This window comes from Pinus tabuliformis, chromosome 5_2, assembly GCF_031772625.1.
Source record: "Pinus tabuliformis cultivar Carrire ecotype Pingquan chromosome 5_2, CPIR1, whole genome shotgun sequence".
Classification (NCBI taxonomy): domain Eukaryota; kingdom Viridiplantae; phylum Streptophyta; class Pinopsida; order Pinales; family Pinaceae; genus Pinus; species Pinus tabuliformis.
In genome coordinates this window covers 612,009,055-612,022,246 of record NC_142306.1, presented here as the reverse complement: position 1 = coordinate 612,022,246, position 13,192 = coordinate 612,009,055, and the positions used below count along the sequence as shown (strand labels likewise).

Genomic DNA, 13,192 nt, shown 5'->3' with positions numbered 1-13,192 from the left:
AAAGGCCCAACCCCCCTGCTTTTCTTGGCTTAATTAGCCAGTTCCAAGATAATAAAGCCCATTTCTTTGTTGTTTGTGGCCCTTGCCACAAGAATTTCTTGAATATATTTGTCATCTCATTACATATTGTTTTGGGTACTGCTAAGCTTGAGAGTTGGTAGATCGGAATTGATTGCAGCATCGCCTTTAGCAAGATAACTCTACTCGCCATGTTTAATGCTCGGAAAGTCCAGTTCTGAAGGCGACCTTGGATCTTAGTCAAAAGAACCTTCAAATTTTCCACTCTGAGTGGTTTAAGACTTATCGAGATCCCCAGATATTTTGATGGTAGGGTTCCTATGTGGAAGCTCATTATTCTTGCCAAGAAGGATTGGGATTGAGTTGTGTGCTAAAGAAGAAGATATCCGACTTCTCTTTTTTGATCTGCGTTCCTGAGGCATTCATGAAATCTTGAAAAATGTCTAGGAGGGACATGGCTTCCTTGAGAGTAGCTTGACAAAACATCATGATGTCATCAACGAACTGTTGAGGAGTTAAAGGAAGGTCATTTTCCCACATACGCAGGCCTTTAAATTGTCCTACTTGCACCTTTGCCTTAACATATCTTCCTAGCCCTTCAACTGTTAATATGAACAAGAATGGGGAGATTGGATCTCCTTGTCTTAACCTCCTTGTTGCATTGAAGGCCTCAGACAGTGCTCCATTCAGGAGGATTGAGAACACAAGGGTCGATATGAAGGAATAAATCCAATTTATCCAACTGGGGTTAAATCCAAAGGCATTCATGATACTTTGTAGGTAGGTCTAGCTTAACCGATCGTATGCTTTCGATAGGTCTAGCTTGATCATCATTCCTTTGGCTTTGAGGTTCTTAAGGGAGTGGATTGCCCTTTGAGCAATTACTATCCCATCCACAATTTGCCTTCATTTGACAGAACCCGTTTTCTCTTGGGAGATTAGTGTTGGGAGGATCGGTTTGAGCTGATTTACCATTATGGTTGAGAGAATTTTGTAGATTACGTTGCATAAAGCTATAAGTCTAAACCCTTGCGGCTCTTCAGGGTTGTCAGATTTTGGAATAAGAGCTATAAAAGTTGAGTTTAGGGCAGGATGTACCTTTTTCGTTCTTCTAGATTCTTCCACTACTCGTAGGATGTCATCTCCTAGAATCTGCCATGTTGCTCGAAAATTTTTGCCGTGAATCCATCCAGACCCGACGCTTTATTATTTGCTAGTTCTTTGACTACCTCCTCCACTTCTTCGAAGGTAATAGCCCTCATTAGTGCTAGGTTCTAGTCCCTGCTAACCAGCTGTGGGATATGCCTAGTTATCCTGTTTGTTGCTTCTGCCCTGTCAGGATTCAGTTCTGTCATGATATTTTGGAAGTGATTGACCAACAGGTTCTCCATCTCATCATTTTGCACTAGCTGATTTCCTTCCTGGTCTAATAATGAAAATATTCTATTATATTGTCTATATTGAATCATTTCTTTATGGAAAAATCTAGTGTTCCTTTCTCCCTCCCTGAGCCACTAGAATCTCGATTTTTGTTTCCACAAGATCTCTTCTTGCTTCCTCCTTTCCTCCATCCTAGTCAGAAGTTTTCCTTCTTCCTCCACTAAGGATTCCGAGCAGCCATTTGTTATCATCTGTTGTTGCACTCTTTTCATCCTAGCCTATAATAGTTCCTAGTCTTGTTGAATATTCCCAAATTCTTCTTTGTTCCATTTCTTTATTTTACCTTTGAGTTCTTTCAGTCACAGTTGGAATGTATGAATTTTATTCCTCCCTTGTTTTGTAGTTGATCTCCACCATTCCTTCATTTTTCTAAGAAGGTGGGGTCACGCAGCTAGAAAGCTTCGAACCAGAATGGCCTCTTGCTCTGCCCTTGTTTTATGTCTACTTCCAGCCTAATCGGCCAGTGATCAGATCCCATACATGGCAGGATTGACGCTTCATAATATACATCTCTACTTATTAAATTCTTTGTTTCCAAGAACCTATCTAACCTTGACGCGATTTGGCGGGTTCCTCCTCTTCGGTTGTTCCATGTATAAGTTCCATTATTGGTGGGAATATCTACTAGATGGAGCTCTTCTTGCATATCCCTGAACTGTTCCATTTTAGGTTCTTCCCTTCTTATCCCTCCTTTTTTTTCCTCCAGTGAGGTTATCAGATTGAAATCCCTTGCTATTAACCAAAGTTTTTCTGCATGCATTTGGCTTAGTTTCCTAATGCTTTGTATAAAGTTTTCATTTTCACCAGGAGTATGCAGCCCATATACTGCTGAGATTATGATCCACTCTTTAGTCCCTATATTCCGAAAGCGGCTAATAAGGATTCACGACATTCCTATCCAATGGTCTACTGTTACCTCTGTCGGGTTCCATAGGATGGTTATTCCCCCTACACTTCCTTTTGCATCCAGTGCTACTACTTCGTATCTTGGTTTCATTTTTTGTAAGATCTCCTCTAATTTTTCTCCTGTTACCTTTATTTCCTATAGGAGAACTATTTGAGGCTTTTCATTTCTCAATCGATCTTTTAGGTACCTCTATTTTCCATGGCTATTAAGGCCCCTTATATTCCATGATATCATTATCATTGGTTAACTTTATTAAGTTGTTGGAATACCGCTAATAGCGGTACTACCCTTCCTGTGTTTACCAACATATTTCCCATTATTTGGATTGACTCCTGTAGATTTCTTCTCCCTCTTTTCTTGCCTCCTTTACTTCTGCTATGTTGTTCGTTGGAGTTTTCTTGTTCCATGCCAAGTTGCTCTGTTATGTCTAATTGTCCCTATCCTTGCTTAGCCTTATATTGCTGGAAATTTTCTTTGTAAAAATTATTTTGATCCTCTGGAATGAATCTTTCATCCAGATGTTTCCACTCATTTAAAAGTCTTTTCAAAACTTCCTCTTCCATGCTTAACTCCTCCCTGCTTGCATCTACTTCCATTACGTGAGATCTATTCGCTCATGCTCTTCTTTTTCTGTTAAATATATTTGGGCTTTCCTCTTTGGGTTTATTTTTTATTTACCTTGACCGCTCTCGTGCTCTTTGTCCTAATAATCCATTGTTTCTGTCTCAATTTCTGTTTCTTCTTCTGCTTGCAGTACCTCATATCTATTTTTACTGGCTTTTTTCTTTTGGTTATTGCTTCCTGAATTTTGCTACACTCTCATGGTATTTCTCTTGTGCTTGACTTCTTTAAACCCATCATTTGCCTCTTGTGAGGGTTTCATTTGTTTCTCCTTTAGATCCGGCCCTTGTTCTTGGTTCAGCGACCATTCTTTGAATAAGTGGCCATACTCATGCCACCGCGGAAGCGGAACGGGATATGCTTGTAATCCAAGGTATGTTGCCAGATTTCGTCATGATATTCCAGTTCTATCAATTCAGGGATGGGCTCCAAAATATTCATATACATGCAGATCCTAGCATATGAGGTGTATCGTCCCCTTCGTGTGGTTTCTGCTATTTTGAAAAATCTTCCTATTGCATTGCTTATTCCTTCCAGAATTTTCGAGTCCCATAAATCCATTAGGAGACCAAAGAGTCACACCCATTCAGGGCTGCCAGGAATTGCTCCTTATTTGGGTTATAGCTTTCTTCCCAGTGTCTCATGAACAGTCTTGCATTGTAATGAAAATATGGACCGTTTTCAAAAACTCTTTCCTTATCTTGCAGGTTTGAGAAAATTACCGTGAAAAATCCTCTCGCTTCCAGCTTGAGTTCTACATGGCCTTTTGGTTTCCATTTCTATTGGATCCACTTTATCATGTCCTTCTCCATTGGCCAAACACCAATGAATTTTCATATCATTGCATGATCCTTCATGTAGTTGCGATATTTCTCTTGTTTGTTCAGGGGTATTATGAATCTGGGTTTCTCAGCTGCACATGGCAGACACTGCCCTCTACTTCTTGCCTTCCATCTAGCTCCAAGGACAGGGCCATTATTAGGGCCTGCAACTTCTGGGGAGCTTTGCTAGTTTCTGGATTTCTCGCTTGCCTCATCGGTTGTTACATTCAAGTAGGAGGGGATCTCTCCCCCCCAGCTTGAGCTTGCATGTCTCTTCCTTCTGTCGGTTTTCTGTCGTATCTGACAGCACCTCCAGAATTGTTAGGGTTTGTGCAGGTTTTCAAAACCTAGTTGTACTTCATCTCTTTGTAGAGCGAAAAACCATGTTTTGCAATTTTATTTTTATGGCCTCTAAATAAATTTTTAGCCACACAAAAACAATTCTAAATCACACACACACAATCAATAACAATTTAAAAAATCTTATCAAATTTATTTTTTTTGTCTGTAAAAAAAAAACTTCATTATATTATCTTAGCTTCAAAAACAAAATACATCAGCATCGCACCATCAAAATACATCATTATTGCCGCACAGGGCTGAGTAGCAAGCTTAAGAGTTGGCATGGGCCTTTCTCTGAACAACAATAAGCCTGTGAAGAGGCCAAGACAACCAGTGTCGTTGGTTATTGCCGATACAAAAGAAGCAAAAAATATATATCTCAGGAATACACATTAAGGGGGTGGGTTGGGGGAAACGTTGGAGGAGCAGCAAAGAATGCAACCCGCTAGTGCGTATGATACTCGATGTGTTCCACTCGAGCTTCCAAAGCACGGAGATGGTCGTTTGTGCGCCGGAGCTACCTCCGAAGGTCGTCTATGGACTCCAGGAGCTCACTCTACATATGTTGGAGGTCAGTAATGTAAGCCACCAGTTCATTCATGTCATCATACCTCTGCTCCCTCAAAGTTTCCATGCTGATTTAAAGATTGTTTCTTAGGCCGCTATGGATTCCAAGGTGACCGGAGCCTCAACATGGCTTGGGGAAATGGCAGCGTTTGTGTCAGAATGACGACTCTCAGTTGACTCCAAGTTCGAGTTGAGCATTCCTTGGTGCAGACGTTCATCCATACAGTGCCTTGCTCCCCCCTTCGGGCGCATCCTCTCTGTCTCAGCGTATAGCTAGCACCCCCACCACCGGTTGCACCACTACAGGGAGAAAACTTCCTGCCCCGTGAAACCCACCACACAAGCCGAATGTTAACCAAACACAATAACATGTCACTTACCACTCCTGAGTCAGGGAGCCCTAAGCAGTTAGTTCTAGTTCCGTAACCATAATCATAATCTGTCGGCGAACAGGGGGGCACGTCACCATTTCCAGAATTGGGTGAGCCTCTCCAGTAAGGGGGGCCAGACTCGTGCTCCCAACCACGCTACCTCTCCAATGGAACAAGTACAAACCAAAGGTATAAACAGACTAAGGATGGTGGGACGATTGCTCCCCTCCCACACTCTCCAGGCCTGGAGCAGTTTCCCCAGTCACACCTGCTAATGAATTCCACCCCCGAATTTCATGGCCAAATTTACTAGAGGTTCCAATATCCGCATGTTCGCATTCACCGAGCTCGCCCTGCACTATCGCCCCAAGCCACAGCCTGAGCCAAGACGCCGCCCAACACTCTCTCCTCATCGCCCAACAATTGCAAATGACCACCCTCCTTCTTGCCTATGTTGTGCATTATGTAGTACATGCGGGAGCAGGGTTCAAGTCCCAATGGCCCATTAAATATTCATGCGGCGCCTGGAAGCCCATTTGGCTCCACTCTCCAACACACCTCCATCTGTCTCTCGCCTTGGTCACTTCCATAAGGGATTATCAAATTATTAGATAAATATTTTTTTCAAAATTGAATGACCATTATTAATGATATAAATAAAAAAATTATACAACTAAATTAAAAAAACTAAAAATAACAATCTCTGCTTATACAAAAATATTAACACCATCTCCATACCCCAATATTATATATAAATCATATATATATATATAATTTTACAAAATAAAATTTTAATTCAATAACAATTTAAAAAATCCTATCAAAATATTAGATAAATATTTTTCCAAAACGGGCATGATAAATATTTTTTGAAAACTGGATGATCATTGTTAGTCATGTGGATAAAAAAATTATACAACTAAATTTAAAAAAGAAATAACAATTAACCAAAAGTATTGACACAATCTCCAAACCAAATACCTGGAACAGGTGGAAACACCAAAATTTTTACAAATATTATAAAATAATATTATCCACAGATTGAATTTGAAAGTAATTATTATTACTGTCGCCCTTTACGAATCGAATACGGTGACAAATGAAGCCTACTCATCATAAAATTAACTAAAATGTTTAATATAAAAGGTTATGACCTTCAAATCTAAGGAAGGAATTTGGACTTCAAATTCCCGCTCTCAGAGCTTTCAACTCTGCTTAGTCGCAGCCAGTAGATAGGGCAGAGCTATGTTCTGTAACATTAGACTACTACTTAAATCCCCAGAGCTAGCAATAACTTGAGTAACGGCATGCTCTCTTTCCCGGATTTGAACCAGTGACCAGCAACATTAGCAGTGTACTCGCTGGGCCCGCATGGGAACATAAAATATAATATATAAAAAATAAAAGTGTTGCACCTACTATCCGTAAGGAACTTGAGCTTCACCGTTCAGTATTTGGCAAACCTGTCGCATGCCCAACCTGCTCCCGGGCTCTGGATGAGTACACAATAACCCCAATTGCAGCACTTTCTCCATCTCGCCTTCATCATATCCACCCTTTGCGCCCAGCTTTGGATCCGACGCCTCCAGCAGCCTCCCCTCCGTGTACAGCTCCCACGCCCACTCCACTAAAATCGTCTGCTCCGAGTCCTCCAACGAATCCACTGGACTCTTCCCGCAAGCCACCTCCAACAGCAGAACACCGAAGCTGAACACGTCCGAGCTAGGAGTTGCCTTCCCCGTCCGTATCAACTCCGGCGCTATGTATCCCAACGTTCCTACCACATGTGTCGTCTCCGGATTCTCACTGTGATCATAGAGCCGAGCGAGCCCGAAGTCACTAAGCCGCCCGTTGAACTCCGATTCCAACAGCACGTTGCTCGACTTAATGTCCCTGTGGACGACCCTCTTCTCCCATTGCTCGTGCAGATACAGCAGCCCCGCAGCGACGCCCTTTAGGATCGCGTATCGCCGATGCCACGGCAGGACTGTTGTCGGACTACCGAAGATGATTTATGCAGGCTTCCGTTGGGCATGTAGTCGTAAACGATGAATAGCTGTGTATGCCTTCGGCACCATCCTTGGAGTTGAACCAGGTTCCGGTGCTGTAGCCGCCCCATGCTTGAGATCTCTGCAACAAACCCCTTCATTCCTTCCTTGGATTCCGTCGTTATACATTTCACTGCGACTTCTTGGCGGCTACTGGGTAGAACACCCTTGTAAACCATGCCAAATCCCCCGTACCCCAAAAGGTTTTCGTCCCGAAAACCTCGCGTGGCGATACTCAGCTCCTTGTAAGGAATCTATGGGGCCAGTACTCCTGCTCCCATTCTTCGATCGTTTCCCTGTTTAGTGTTCTTCTCAGAAACATGGCAGCCGCAATCACCAGCGAGAAGAGAACCACAGAAACCACGGTCACGCGGCTATGAATCCCCGGCTCAGAGGTTCTGAGTACATGTTAGCAAATGAAGAGAGGCAAGAAACATCGAGAGGCGGCGCCGTGTCTTCGGTGGTGAAGCTCCACGCGAGAATGTAATGGTCTTCCACAAACAGCCCCGTTGCCGCTGAAAAGCCCACCAACATCTTCTCTTCCACAATATTCTGCAGATCGATTTGCACAGATATCAACGGCCTCTGCGGTCTCGGCAACCCGGCCACCGTAATGGTAACATTGAGACTACTCTCAAGATGATCGTAATCGATCCAGGCCTGTATGTTCCGTCCGCTCCTGAGGTTGAGTTCATGGAATTCCTCACCATTCCAATAGCCGGCGGTCTCGGTCTGGACTGAGATGAGACTGTTGATGTCCACACCCACGTGGTTGCGGTCTGGATCTTTGAATTCCACATTCATGATGGTATCAAACTCCACTGCGAATAAATGATTGTATGGCTGCCCGTTGCTGGTGAGGTTAAGCAAGCCCAAATACTGGACCGGCTGAGCCCCCATGGGAGATGTGTAAGGCGTCATGATGAAGGCTAATCCGTGTCCCCCTTCGTTAGAGGGAGGAGGCACAATGGAGAAAACGAAGGTAGTGCTGAAGGAGGAAACCGTATGGTTGCTTTTCATTTGCACAGGAGCTGCATACAGCGCGCGGCCGAGCATGAACTCATGCGAGTGATTTGTAAGGGAGAGTACGGATTCAGAGCCGATGACTGAAGCATTAGCCTCCAAGATCAAGTTGGTTCCATTGAATCCGTCGAAGAGGAAAGTGGTATCATGTCGACGATCCTCCACGGCCTGCGCAGGAATAAGTTGTACGACGAGGGAGGTGCAGGCTATCAGAACGAGGCTGCGCCATGGAAATAGCATCGCGAATCGAATTTTTCGCTTTGCTAAATTCTAGAAAATAATGGTACATTGCTGCGGCATATCAATAATCAATATATGAATTTTCTCATCTCTGCCCACCCAAGTCTGAACCAATTCACAAATTCAGCGGCACAATTTTTATAATTAATCACATGCCAGAACTGCTTTTGTTTTGTCCGTGTCATAAGGTGGGTAGCATAAGAAAATTTGGAACAAAGAGAGATGGTCAAACAGTTCTAATAGTGACGTAAGAGATCTATTATGCGCTGTCATACATGAATAGAGACCAAACGTAAGAGTACGGATCTGTGGGCTGTGACAACCAAGTCATCCGCAATATTATCCACCACGTGGAGGACTTCAGGATTTCAATGTCACGATTTGTATTTTAAAATTATGTTTAACTTGAAAAGCCATATAAATAATCTTATCTCAATTCTTCAACCTTACCTCGCATTGGCCAAATGCAATTAAACCTACAATTTTTCTGTGTCAAAAATTGAAATATTTCTACTCTTCCCTTAAGTCTCGACTACCCTGAGAAAATCACTCTCCTCTGAATCTACCATTATTTTTTATTTTTGAAATATTAATTTTTATTTTTTTTCTCTCAGTTGGGTTCCACTAAATCTTGACTAAGTTGAGCAAATCAAATCTACTACAACTGAAATATTTTTTTTTTTTTCAGAGTGAAAATCATCATATTTTATATTAAGGAAATATAAAGTATATACATAAGAGCCAAAAGCATTTCGACAGGTAGATGGCCGGCAGTTCTGAGCATTCAGTAGATATTAACAGGCCTGGAGCCTAGATAAGTCCATGAGAAAACCCAATATAACAAGACATATCCTGAAAAAACCAAAGATATAAGCAAAGGCCAAGCAAAACCATTTGCTGATCATCATAAAAAGAAAATCATCATGCTGGATTGAGCATCGCAGATATGTAAATGAGAGAAGAGAGAATGGAATCCTTGGAGTCCTGAAGCGTTCCTCCACTTCTAAAGACACCAACAGATAATGATGAATATATATATATATATATATATATATATATATATAATATTTACCATTTTATTTCCACAACTGAAATATATATATTTTTAATATAAAATAAACTTTCTAATAAATCTACTATTTTATTTTGTTTTATCTTATAAAATCTCCAGTGCATTCTCTTTTTAATTTAAATTATAATTAAATCAAAATATGTTTAATATGTACTGCACAAACATTGTTCGGTACGTTTAATATTCAGTACATGAACATTGTTACATATATATATATACTTTTAAATATTTTATATTATTTTTCTCTTTTTAATTTAAATTATAATTAAATAAAAATAGGTTTAATATGTACTGCACAAAAATTGTTCGGCACGTTTAATATGCAGTACATGAACATTGTTTTATATATATATTTTTAATATTTTATATTAATTTAAACATATTTACTGCACAAACATTGTTCGGTATGTTTAATATGCTGTACATGAACATTGTTACTTATATATATATATATATATATATTAATTAATTTAAATAATATAGCATATAATGTATATTTAGTTAAATTTTAATAAAAATAATTAATTGATTATATAGTTTTTTTTCCGAAAGTGGCAAAACCTATAAACTCAGTGTCAAACAACAGTGAGGACAGCCATCTCTGGCTGCTATCCGCGAATGTCGATTTGACTCATACCGTTATCAAGGAAAACCACGCCACCTGTAATTACCCGTGGTGGTCCGTAAGGGAGCAGCTTTCACTCCTGCCAGATGCCTCTGGGTTTGGGCCGTTAACCTGTTTCTTACGTCCGAGGAAGACGAGCTCTTAGCCAACCAGAAATTGATTATATAGTTATTTATTTATTGGTTTTTTAATATTATTTATATCTTAATTATTTTTCCATTTTCAATTAAAATTTAAAATGATTTTTATAGGATTAAGGTTAGTCATCTTTTAAAAGATATTATTCATGTATTAACTATGAGTGAATATGCATTAATAAATAATTTATAATAAATTATTGTTGAAGATTTTTAGCAAGAATTGTGTATAGTCCAAGGTTTCAGATGGTTATTTCATCCATTATCATTAACTAAAAAGCTATATGATTAAATCCTAAGAGGAATTAGGAGCTTTTGTGTAAGAATTAAAATAAGTCAAATATTAAGATAAAAATTAATAATTTAAAATTATTAATAAGAAATAGATGTTAATATGATTAAACTATTGCTCAAGAGCCTTGTTATAGGAAGAGGAACTAGGGGCTTTGTGTAAGAATTAAAATAAGTTAAAGATTAAGATGAAAAATAATAATTTAAAACTATTAATTAGAAATGGATGTTAAGATAAGTGTAAATTAATCAATAAATTAAAATAAATATTAGACTAAATTTTGAATACGGTCAAATTGAAATTTTATTTAAGAATTTATAATAAATTGAAATAAAACATATTTAGAAATGGTTGTTAAAATTGATTTAATTAATGAATAAACAATTATTTGACCAAATATAAAAAGGTGAAATTAAAATATAATGATTTAAATTAAATTTAGTGAACTTAGAGTAAACTAATTAGAAACCATGGTTAAATTAGATTAGAGTAACAAACAAGTCAAATTGATATTTAAGGATTTTTTTTTTTTTTCATAACTAACAAATTTGAAATAATGTTAAATAAAATGATTTAATTCAAGTAATGAAGAAATTAAATGAATAAATTATAATTATTAAGATAAAAATAAGGCTAGATTAAAGAGGGAAGGATGAAATTTTAGGGGCACATTGACATAGAAAGAGGATAAAAGGAAGACAAAAGCATTAAAAACACCTTAAAAAATGATAGAAAGGAAGGATAAATAATTAATCAGGAAAAAGTTTGAATAATAAATAAAGATAAATAAGAAATGATCATTTTTTTAAACAAAAAATAAACCAAAGGGAAAGATGGTAACCAAAGGAGGGGGGAAATGTAATGGGTGAGTTGGTGGATAACGGGCTGCCAGGAATGGCTAGCCTGAATCCATCCTCTCTATTAAAGTTATTAGGATTCTTCACGATTTCAAGGGCTTCTCAAATAATTCGAGAGTTATAAAAAGGAACAGAGGCTAGTATCTTTGCTTGCTCAAAACAAATCAAGTGCTTGGACTTAAAAGAGTGTACAAGAGGTGAATAACATCATACATTGAAGATAAAGTGAGCATAAAACGAATTGAAAGGAGGTTGTAGGAAAGGTGAACATCTAACAATGTGAAAGCCATGCATTGAGCTCATAGCAGAATTTTGAGATAAACAATGGGCCTCAAATTGAAATATATATTAACAAAATCAACTTTAGAAGAACCAATAGAATTCAACATGATGATGTCATCCCTAGGGCTAAATATTTTTGGAGGGAAAATAAAGAAAAATATTTTTTCATTGTATTTTCAACTTATCTCCTTACAAGTATACCCAAATTTCAAGTATGGGAACTCGTTCGAAGCATAATTAGATTTTGCACCCAATAAGTACCCACTCTACATACTTTTGCTTAGATCCAATGATCCATAAATTTCCATGGATACTCCATTAGAAAATTCGTCACAACAGATCTGATAAAATTATACTTAAAAATATGAAATCTACACTATGAGGTTTATTTCTCTTTAGATTTATGGATCTATAAATCATTGTTTAATTTCATATGCATGCAGATTATAATTATGCAGAAAATGAAGAAAAGTGAAATAAAAACCCACAAAACATGAATAGCAAAAGATATAACTTGGGAAACCCTTTCAAGAGAAAACCCAACTGGAAGGTGAAGCCAATATTCTTTTTTTCTTAGAATAGAAAATGGTTGTGAGTACAAAGAAGTAACGTTTATGGCCTGTGTTATGCACTCAACCTGCAAGAATAACAGAATGCCAAAAATACAAAACAATATTGCCAAAAATAGAGATATATCACATGAATTGAAACAAGCTACAAATATATTTTATTATTCAGGAGTAGAATACAATGTTCACTTTCCTTTTCGATGGGGAAACCTCCAACAGAGCAGAGTTCAATTACAATAAAACTTTATGCTTCTTCCCTTGCTATGTAAGAATATTTATAGTTTTATGATATCCAAACCCTAACTATTAATGGTCCCTTGCATAATATGAGCTAAACACTTTATTTATAACTATGGCTCATTTATAACTAATTGTGGCGCCTTGCCTATAATGTGAGTCAAGCACTTACAATTATTATTAATGCGGATAACTGCTTACAGGGTTTATAAACTCAACTAACTAACTATGAATCTGATAAGGCCCCTTGGGCTTATTACATAAATAAAGGGGTTAGGGTTGGACCCTAACATGCCCTACCCCATCAAAAGCAGCCTTTTCCTCAAGGCTGAAGCTGCGGAAACTGCTAAAGAATAGTGGTTGGTTCCCATGTCGCATCTTCTAGAGAGGTGTCTTTCCACTTGATGAGGAATTCCTTAATTGTGTGGCCACAAAGATGTCTTTCATGAGTATCGAGGACCTGTTCAAGTTAGAGCCAAAGTGAACCTTCCTCATCCAATTCTGGTAGACTTGTTTGAACCCTGCAATTGTTCCCCACAACTTTCTTGAGGCAAGATACATGGAATACTAGGTGGATTTTTGAAGTAGTCGGCAGGGCTAGTTTGTAAGCGATTGCTCCTATACATTGAAGTACCTAATAAGGCCCATAGAATTTTGGGGCTAGTTTTTGGAAACCCTTTTCTTTGAGAGAGGTCTGCTTATAATCTTGGATTCATAGGGACT

At 38.5% G+C, this 13,192-nt stretch overlaps 1 pseudogene; it reads right to left on the bottom strand.

The window, feature by feature from the left end:
• Positions 1-6,128: 6,128 nt before the first annotated feature.
• LOC149160511 (L-type lectin-domain containing receptor kinase IV.1 pseudogene) lies at positions 6,129-8,705 on the bottom strand (annotated as a pseudogene).
• Between the last annotated feature and the right edge of the window lie 4,487 nt (positions 8,706-13,192).